Genomic DNA, 11295 nt, shown 5'->3' with positions numbered 1-11295 from the left:
AAATTCTTTTTTGGATGAATATATTATGATTCTATGTATGAAAACACTCTGGAACCAAAATATATCTTTAAACAAATGTACTGAAATACTTATAAGGCCTGTATATTGAAATGTAAATTTTCATTAGTATTTTAAATTATATTTTATATTTAGAAAATCTAAGTAATTTTATTTTATTAAAATATATACACAGGGGCTTCCCTGGTGGTGCAGTGGTTAAGAATCTGCCTGACAATGCAGGGGACACGGGTTCGAACCCTGGTCCGGGAAGATCCCACATGCTGCACAATAACTAAGCCCACAAGCCACAACTACTGGACCCGCATGCCACAACTATTGAAGCCCGTGTGCCTAGACCCTGTGCTCCACAACAAGAGAAGCCACCACAATGAGAAGCCTGCACACCTCAACGAAGAGTAGCCCCCACTCGCTCCAACTAGAGAAAGCCCGCGCGCAGCAATGAAGACCCAACACAGCCGAAAATAAATAAATAAAATAAATAAATTAGAAAAATATATATATATACAGGTAGTATAATTTTCTTATAAAATATATTTCTCTAATATATAATTAAATATTGATCCCAGAATACATCTAATTTAGACAACTGTTTTACAAAACATTACTCTATATCTAAAGGACTATTGAGATTTCACATATTCAAAATGAGAATAATTATTAAATAACAAATTCTTACTTTTTTATAATTTAGCCCATGATTATTGGATTATAAGGATTTTTAATAAGCACTGAAAATTAAGATCACATTATTTTTAACTATAATTACTGAGAAATTTAATGTCTTTTTAAAGGGATATGTGGCTATTTAAATAAAAAGTAAAACTTTTGTTCACAGTTTTATATTATCATAATATTTTACCTCTTATTCACAGTGTATTGTAGCTGTTTGAAAGAGTGACTGAGTGAGTTGTATGCTTTCTTCTTCACAATATAAGTTTGTACCAAGAAACTGTAAAAAATTTGAAATTGTTATAAATATGAAGTAAGTAATTTTGGAGCCTGATCCTCAAACCAGAGTTTCACATTTCGCATTCTCTGGTATATCTATCTGGCTATCAATAGATAGATAGATAGATGATAGACAGATAGATAGAGACGTGCCTGGAATGTAATGGTAGTAACTTTGAAATCTGATCATCTTCCAGGGAGGAATACTTTATTTAAATATATGTATATAATGGGACGTTATTTTAAAAGGAGTTATTTTCATCGAAAAGTGCAGTAGTTTAGAAATATGATCAACAGATTCACTCTTCTTGGAATCACTCTGATTGGAAGGATACACAGAAAACAATTGACTACTTCTCTTCTTTATTCCTGAGACCACCAATCTCGTCTCTGGGCTCAGGTCCTACTCTAACATTAGTTACTGCCACCAACTATCAACATAATCAGTGTTCAAGCTTCACAACAGAGCTGTCAAATTTCATACTGTTAATCTCTTTGATCATAAAAATCCTTACCTTTTTCAGTCAAATATATTCCAATGTGCTGACAATGAAAATAATACACAGGCACACCTTGGAGATATTGAAGGTTCAGCACTAAACCATTGCCATAAGGCAAATATTGCAATATAGCAAGTTGCACGAATCTGGGGGTTCCCAGTGCACATAGAAATTATGTTTACACTATACTGTAGTCTATTAAGTATGCAATAGCATTATGTTTAAAAAACAATGTACATACTTCAATTAAAAAATACTTTATTGCTAAAAAAATGGTAATCATCATCTGAACCTTCAGCAAGGCATAATCTCTTTGCTGGTGGAGGGTCTCGCCTTGATGTTGATGGCAGCTGACTGATCAGGGTGGTGGCTGCTGAAGGCTGGGGTGGCTGTGGCAGTTTCTTAAAATAAGACAACAATTAAGTCTGCTACACTGATTGACTCTTCTGTTCAAGAACAATTTCTCAGTAGCATGCTGTACGGCTTGGTCACATTTTACCTACAGTAGAAATTCTTTAAAAATTGAAGTCAGTCCTCTCAGAACTTGCTGCAGCAGTTCAGTAACAACTTCAGGTTTCACTTCTAATTCAAGTTCTCCTGCTATTTCCACTACATCTGTACATCTACAGTTACTTCCTATACTGAAGTCTTGAACTCCTCCAAGTCATCCCTGAGGGTTAGAAACAGCTTCTCCCAAACTTCTGTTAATGTTGATATTTTGACCTCTGCCCATGAGTTACAAATGTTCTTAATGGCATCTAAGATGGTTAATACTTTCCAGGAGGTTTTTGATTGACTTTGCCCAGATCCATCAGAGGAATCACTATTCCTGGCAGTTATACCCTTAGGAAATGTATTACTTCAATAATATGACTTGAAAGTCAAAATTTTCACTTGATCCATGGGCTGAAGAATGGATGTCGTGTTTGCAGGCACAAAAACCAACATTATCCTCATTGTTCATCTCCATTACAGCCCTTGGGTGACCGGTTGCCATTGTCAATGAGCAGTAATATTTTGAAAGGCATTTTTTTCTGAGCAGTAGGTCAGATGATTAAAAGATTCAAGAAACCATGTTGTAAACAGATGTGCTGTCATCCATGTACCCTAATGTTGGCTTTAAAACCCTTCCCTAAAAGCCATCAAGGAGTTCAGGTCTTTTGAGCATTAGATGCATAGTTTCCTTGCTTGGTGCCCTGCAAACGCCATAATTTCCTTCACCGTAACCAGGTATCAGCAGGCTGGCTTTGCTGAACGTTGGGCAAGCAAACCTGAGTTCGACTGGTATCTTACACAGTAAAGACAAAAACCTCCAAGTTACCTAGGGGTCCTTTCAGCTGAGCATGTGACGCAAAAAACATATGATGAGATACATGATAGAAAGAGTGTTTTTACATTTTGTAGATTAAAATCTATTTTGAATGTTTCAAATACTTTCTTTTTCATAGAATATTGTTTGGAATTCAGAAAATTACTAGCTTTTCTTCAGACCAGTGTACACTGGGACAGTCATCTTTAAAAGTTAACTCACTTGAGTCACTTAGAAAAATAATTGGAATTGAAGATGTACACTTTCATATAGTCCATCACATTTCAAACTACAAGCTCTTATGCATCACAAAACAATGAATGTTCATTAAACCATTATTACCCTCAAGATTTCCTTCTCTGTACTCTCCTACCAATATCCTCACCCTCATATGCTATCTCAGCCAGGAAAGAAGGGGCTACCTGGATAAAATGAATTTACAGCTTTTCATTATAGATATCTGATTGTATTACTGGAGTTGCTCTATGAATCTGAGAACACAACGTGACTTTAGTTGTAAGTCTACTGGAACAGAGAAGAAAGTTCATGCTCATAAATTGAGCAATTCTAGCAACAAGAATCAAATAGCAAGAGACAGATTTTTTGGACTATATCTATGACAGGTAATTATCAAAGGAAACTGGGAACCTAAGAGCATATAAGAATATGGAGGAAGATACCAGTTAGAAGACTCTAAAGTTTTAGAAGTACACTTAAGTCCTTTCCAGCAGTGGGGGAAGGTGGGGGCGATGAAGTGGGAGGGTGGGGCCACCCGGGGACCCTAGATGCCTTTCTAGAGCATGAGCTTGGGCATGAGCACCAGCTGCAACTGCTTCTCTTTGGGGCGGGGGGTACCAGCAAGTACAAACAGTACCCTCGTCTAACTGTTCCAGGGATGAAGAGGACACAGCATGTCCCCACCCCCATCAGCACCCTCCCTGCCACTCAGATGCTGCTTAACTCCTCCATCTCCATCTGCTTCCTCCACTCTGAGCCCAGCGTGTCCCTGTTCCCCACGTTCTCCCTGTCCTATGGGGAGAAGGAGCCAAAGACACCGGTGTTTGCCTAGCAGCCCTCAGAAAGCTCTGCTTCCAGCTTTGCTGCCGTTTGTTCAAGGACCTTGAGATCACCATGTGTATGCACACATTCTGTCAAAGATGCTCCCTGAAGTCAGAGAAGGGTCCTGGGGACAATGCCAAGCTGACGGTGGTAGAGAACACCAGTGCAGTGGCTGAGCAGATCTGGGAGCACTTCATTCACTGAAAGCGTGTCTGCACCATGGCAGGGATCAGAAGCCATCTTCTTGGATGTGGACCTCCATGGTGCCTTTCACCATCAAGCTTAGTGCTTAGAAGGACCACAAGAGGAGCTGTGACTACAGCCCCAATGTGCCCCCAACAACCCCAGCTACCTGCTCTTCCTCAAAATGAACCTGGAGACTCATGTCAAAGAGTGTGAACACATCAAGTATCCTCATTCCAAGTACTGGCACATGTTCAATGGGAACCAGGACATGTATGAGACACACCTGGGGACATGCCACTTCAAGAGCTTAAATGGATTCCTGCAGGCAAGGGACAAATGTTTCCATGAGATACACGTAGTGCTGGCCTGGAAGGCCCAGGGAAATCACTCTCTTTCTTCCATGCTGGGCAAAGTCTCAGAGAATACTGACAAGCTGATGAAGAGCCTTGAGCTCAAGTTTGATGTCACGGACAAAAAATAGAGCAAGCTCAGCTACGACCTCATGGAGTTCCAGAGGGAGGTATCTAATGTTGAATGACAAGCTGTCCCACATCAGTGCATGGCTGAACACGGGCATCCTAGGATCCTAAGACTCTCAGCAGATTTTCAAGTTCAAAGGAAACTTTCTGGTCCATCAGTGCCCCATCTGCTGTCTCTGTTCTATTCCATGGATGACCTGCCCTTAGGGGCTCCTCTGACCAGTCCACCAATACATGGGACACATGTGCCACCTTGCATTCAGGGGTACAATCTCTACAGTGCCCAGAAGACTGCACCATCACCAGGTAGGGTGTCCGGAACCTGCAGAAGATCAACATAATCCAGGCCCACAACAGCCCAATGTACATGCTGGTCTGTTTGCATAACATGCTCTTGAGTGGTTTCCTGAAGGCCATAAAGACCTGGGACATTATGGGTACCAAACTGCAGTTGAAGAAGGATCTCACAGGCCTCAACAAGTGGGTGTAGGCAGTGGTGGCTGTTCAAGCAGCTTCTACCAGACAAGCAAGATCTGGGACATTTGGAAGTTCAACTGCATCCATGTCCTGCAGACATCTGGTGGCAGTATCTACTCTATTAACATGATGAATCACTTCATCGTGTGTGGCACCTATGAGAATCTCATGCATGTGGGATGTTGAGTCCAAGAAGCATGTATGGACCTTGACTGGCAGGGCACATGGGCACCGTGTATGCCCTGGTGGTTATCTTGATGTCAGACCAGATCAAAGTCTTCAGCACATGCTACTACCAGTCCCTCAAGGTTTGGAATAGGGACAACATCATCTACATGCAGATCCTGCTGTATCAACAGGGCAGGGTGACTGTACTGGTTGTGTCCCGGGACCAACTTTTAGGGGCTGTGGGTAGTACTGTGAAGGTTTGGATTTGCTAACAGAGAATCCAGGCTGGGTCTTGGCTTTCTCTCCTGGCTGGCCACTCAGGTGGTCTCAGGGTCTCTGCCTGCCCTGTGAGCACAGGCAAACAACTCAGTCAGCCAGGAAATGCTTGGCCCCATCCTGGTTGCTGCCAGAACAATGCCAGTTCCCTCTCTCTGGGTGCCCAGTCCTCTCTCTATCTCTACCCCAAATGGACTGCTGGCCATTTTACTCATGTTTTCTACTGTTTTTAGACTGTATGTAGATTTGATTAGTTCCCAATTAAAATAAAAGCTGCACAGAATGTGAAAAAAAAAGTAAACTAATCTGGACAAAGATATGGAGTTGGCTTTAGTTAGACAAAGAGTCTATCAAGGCTGATCAAATTACAAGTTACTGTTTATAAAAATTCTCTCAAGCTGTTTATCCCAAAGATGGCATTTGAGCAACTGATAGGTTTCCTGCTCTAGTTGGTGATGTCCATAACCTGACCTAATTAGCACTTTAAAGTAATATTCAGCTAAATCCATCAACATAGGCATTTGTGCTAGCTTAAGCAGTATTTGTGGAATTACTTCTGGGTTATATTTTCTTATGCATGGTTTAAATCTAAGAGCTATCATACAAGTAGTCTCTACACAAAAGTAATTCTGATCAACTCTCTGCACTTATAAATCCCACACAGTTGAGAAAGAAAATGGATGTTGTACAAAAGATTCAAATGACAACAGCTGCAAACAAACTGTGCCCCTGGCACATTCCGACTCTTGTTATCACCACACAGTGCAAGTGACGATTGGTTTCCTTAATCCTGTGATTGTGTTCTGTACAATTTGAATCATTTTCCCATAACTTTTGGACCTCCTACAGGCATCTATGTCCCAAATTTCATCTTTCATTGCATTACATCTTAGTATTGTAGCAGTATAGCATGGCACTGTAAATTGATATTTTACATGCTGCCTCCGTATGCATTTAATTCTGATAAAAAGAAAAATATTCATAACAGTAATGGATAGGACAGGCAAATAAGAATTATTTGGAAGTACAGCTGCCACACTCAGTGTTATAAGTGGCAATATTTTTTCTGGTTAGTTTCAATTTGATAAATATTTATCACAGCCTGCATTGTGGGCAAAAGCAAAAATGTAATCCCTGTATTCAAGGAGACAAAAATTACACATGAAGCATTTAAATATAATTCAGACAGTAATTCTGTGCTAAGATGTTTGGTGCAAACTTTAACTTTTATATATGTTCTAAAATGATGTAACTAAGGATATTTATAAGGTAAATTCCCCCGCCCTTATGGTGGCATTCTCTTAGCCAGTCACAATAGCTACAATTATTAAGCACTTACCATCTACCATCACTAACATTAACTACTGTAATTGTCCTAACTACTGTGTGAGCCATTTTGTATTTTAGACCATCAGGTCACAGACGAAAATATAGATTTGGGGGAGGTTAAATATGTCTCATTATTCCCTTCACGAAGTGCAGACAGGATTCAACTGCAGGATTCGATGATTCTGGAGTTCATTTTCTTAAGCCTTTCACCATCCTGCCTAATTAGGTCCTAGTATGCACAGTATTTTTCCCCAGCTTTATTGAGATATAATTGATATTCAACATTGTGTAACTTTAAGGTGTACAACGTGATGATTTGATACACATATATTGCAGTATGATTACTAACTTAGTGTTAGCTAACACGTCCATCAAGTCACATAATTATCATTTGTTTTCTGTATTGAGAACATTTAAGACCTACTCTCTCAGCAACTTTCAATTATACGGTACAGTATTGCTATCTAAGCTCACAATGCTGTGCATTAGGTCCCCAGAACTTACAACTGGACATCTGTACCCTTTCACCAACATCTTCCCATTTCCCCCGCGTCAGTCCCTGGTAATCACCACTTTAGTCTCTGTTTCTGTGAGTTCGTCTTTTTCACAGTATTTTAAAAAATATTTCTCAACATTAGTAGACAAATTTTGCAAGTGAGGGGACATCTGCGATGACTGGAGGCGATGCCGTTACTGGCTTCTGGTGGGTAGAGGCCAGAGATGCTGCGATCATCGTACACTGTCCAGGATGGCTCCCTACAACCAAGAATTATCCTGCCCAAAATATCAAGAGTGCCAAGGAGATTTTAGCTAGATAATTCTTTGTTGCAGAAGGCTGTCTTGTATGTAATTTGGTTAGCCACACCCAGGCCTTTATACAGTAGAATGCACTGACATTCCCTCCTCCAGTTATGACAATAAAAATGTCTGCAGACACGAACAAATATCCCCTGATGGATGAGCAGCTAACACCCCTGCTTGAGAGCCATGCCCTGGAGTAATTAGCTCATAGTCAAGTGAGGAAGACAGAAATAGCCTTGCCAGATAGTCATGATAGTTCATATAGCTAAAACAGAGGGAGAGAGGGCAGCAGGAAATTAATGTTGCCTAGGTCAATTCACAGAGTCTTCACTATGATGTGACTATGAAGGGGGTTTTAAGGATAAAAAAAAAAAACACCAGTCATAGAGAAAAAGAGAAGTCATTTGACTCAATGGGAGAAGACTGTACAGAGTCATAGCAGAGGACGGAAAAATGTATGTAGCAAATGCAGGAAGTGAGGACATGTTCATGTGGCTCTTCAATGGGGTGAGAGCAGGTGTGATGGTTAATTTTATGTGTCAAGTTGACTGGACCACAGGGTACTCAGACATTTGGCCAAATATTATTCTTGGTGTGTCGCTGAGGATGTTTCTGGATAAGATTAACATTTGTATCGGCAGACTGAGTAAAGTCCCACTCCCTAATGGGGGTGGGCCTCAACCAATCAACTGAAGACCTGAATAGAACAAAAAGGCTGAGTCAAAGGAAACTTCTACCTGATTGCTTGAGATAGGATATTGCTCTTTTCTGGCCTTCAAACTCCTACTGAAACATTGGCTTTTCTTGTGTCTTAAGCTTGCTGGCTTTTGGGTTGGAATTTATATCATCAGCTCTCTTGGTTCTCAGACATTCAGATTCAGACTGGTACTATGTACACAGGCTCTCCTGGGTCTCCAGTCATAATCACACAATCATGTGAGCCAATTCCTTGTAATAAACTTTTAAAATCTCTCTCCCTCTCCGGAGAATCTTGGCTAATAAAGCAAGTGATAGGTGATGTAGGATAAAGAAGAGGCTGGAGAGTGAGGCTGGTGTCAGACTACTCAAGGCCTTGTATGATGAACTGAGACATTTCAACTTAACCCAGAAGGAAAAATGAGCTAACAAAATTATTACATGGTTGCCATTTTTCATGTGCTGTTTGTCAAAATGGGGGATGCCAGTATCAGATTATATATGTTTGTTCATGAGTTTATTGGTTTGAAGAAAAGGGGTTTTTTTTGCTTTTTTTTTTTTTTTGATAGTATGGAGTATAACCAGACAGAGAGAGGCTGGAGACTGAATGAAAAGTCCTATTGCTGTATACTAGGCAAGAGATGATAACAATGGGTACAGGCTGCTAATTGTAGAATTAAGAAAGGACTGTTTAGGCAGAAGGAACAACACACAAGGGGATATGATAAAGAGAAATACTGGGGGCACAGCAACTCTTCCTTATTCAACAATATATCATGTAATTTATTCCTTGTATTCCAACATGGTTTCTGGATTCAAAGAGGCCATATTTATATTCTGTTTCACTTCCTCAAAAGCAGGGATAAATTCAGAAAGTTAACAATATATGTAATCGTCTTCACTGATATCCTTCCAGACAGTTTCTAAACCACGCAAGTAACATATTGTTGACCTAAAACAAATAAACTGCCAGTTACTTCTCTCGCAAAAGATGGGTTTATTTGAGATGAACAAAGAATTGCAATTTGCGGATTTTCAACCACGGCAAACCATATGCAGATCCCTACACAGCGAAAGGGGAACTCTTTTAAAGAGAATAAAAAGACATTGGGAGGGCTATGGTAAACAGAATCCATTGGAGGAACTGAGAGTTTGAAGAATAGCAGCTTTTTCACTGGCCAAGTTGTGACAGGCCCTCATTGGCTGAGCTTTTGCCAGGCAAGGAGAGCAAGTCTTCTTCCTGTTTGTCTCGACTATTAGTGGTAAAGTGTGAAATCTTCCCCTTCTGGCTTCCCCACTCTATTTTAATTGAAGTTTCTGTTTATTAATTTTTACAATATAATGTAAATACATAAAATAAAACATTCCTTCCCTGTTTTTTCTAAATAGTGAAAAATATGAATTTGAACGAGCTCTCCTACACCCCAAATGAATACACTGGTTACTTGTTTCTTACACAGAGCAACCAGCTACAGTTAAGTATTTAAAAGAGCCCTTATCTAGAGGGCCAGATTTCTCTCCCCTGAAAAAAAATAATAAATTATGGAACTTTGATAATTAGACAAATTATAAGGCTATTTTTTTAACGTTTTTATTGGAGTATACTTGCTTTACAATGGTGTGTTAGTTTCTGCTTTATAACAAGTGAATCAGTTATACATATGCATATATCCCCATATCTCTTCCCTCTTGCATCTCCCTCCCTCCCACCTTCCCTATCCCACCCTTCTAGCTGGTCACAAAGCACCGAGCTGATCTCCCTGTGCTATGAGACTTAATATATATTTCTCTCTATTAACTGCATAACACATATCTTGGCAGAAAACAAACACAAGAGCTGAAAGTCAGAACGCCAGCAAGATTTTCTTTTTCTCTGTATTTTATCTGAGTTAACTGAGTGAGTCCAATAAAACCTCTGAGGCAATCATTCCTGAATTATTATATGCTCCCGACTGCACCCTGGAGACACATACACTGACAGAATACAGGTGGCTGTGGAGTACTTCACTTAATTGGACCAATGTTACGAGCCAACATTAAGCTTTAGCATGACAGAGATGATTTTGGCAATTCAGAAAATCTAAGATTTTCACTAATGGGTAAGTAAATAACTGTCTGATTCACACTTCTTGTGGTCTTTAGTATGGCTCCAGGCAGAAATGCACATTAAAAGTCTGTTTTAGCAGTTCTCACCTAGCCACCTATCAAATTCCTCTTGGTAGAAAAGCTTTGAAATGCTCTGTTTACAAATGTGCACAATTGGAAATCACTGTGTTAGTTCTCTAAGTATAACGGTTTTTAACCTTATTTGTAGTTATAAAATAAAAGGTTCTGTTTAGTTTAAAAGACTTAGGCTTTAGAAGCAGGTAGGTTAAACACTGACTTAGGCTGCAGAAGCAGGTAGGTTAAACACTGAGCTGGCATCAGTATCTGTCTTCCAGCCTCCCGTCACTCTTGCTTCTGCCCCTGCCCTCAGGCATAGCATAGGATATAGCAGTTTATCACGTATGGCAAGGGTGGGAAGTGATAGAATGCTAAAGAGGTGTTAAAGAAAAGAGACAGGGAAGAAAGAAAAGGAGGTTAACTAGACATTACAGAGCTGTTCCTGTTCCCGGGAAGCTAGGTAAAAACCATAGCTCTGGCCCTCCCGCATTCATTTCACGTGGGGAATGTTGCTGACGTTGAGATTTGTGCTGTGTTCCTGGATTGATGTATTAACCCTACTTCATTCCAGAGCAGGCACAGTATGTTACTGAAATATGTATTTTCTATTTTACACTTTCTTCTGAATTACAAATTCTCATAAATCACATTTAGAAAGGCAGGTTGCTTATGAAAAAACAGAAGAATATATATTTCTTTCTTCCTGAAATCATGTGAGAGTATAAATGTTTAATGAGTTTTGTAACAACATTAATAATTCATTCTAATATACAGTAGAACCTGCCAAAAAAAAAAGTTATTTGAGGCTGGATTTGAGAAACAAATATAAAAGCATTTAAGGCTGACCATGGTCTATCTCTGATCAAGGAAGAAAAGATATCCT

At 39.8% G+C, this 11295-nt stretch overlaps 1 pseudogene; it reads left to right on the top strand.

Annotated features, from left to right (window-relative positions):
* The first annotated feature begins 3673 nt into the window (after nucleotides 1-3673).
* Nucleotides 3674-5419, top strand: LOC116742966 (annotated as a pseudogene).
* The last annotated feature ends 5876 nt before the right edge of the window (nucleotides 5420-11295 follow it).

This window comes from Phocoena sinus, chromosome 18 (genome assembly GCF_008692025.1).
Source record: "Phocoena sinus isolate mPhoSin1 chromosome 18, mPhoSin1.pri, whole genome shotgun sequence".
Lineage (NCBI taxonomy): Eukaryota > Metazoa > Chordata > Mammalia > Artiodactyla > Phocoenidae > Phocoena > Phocoena sinus.
Note: the sequence above shows the minus strand (reverse complement) of the source record. Positions and strands in the feature narration are given on the sequence as shown.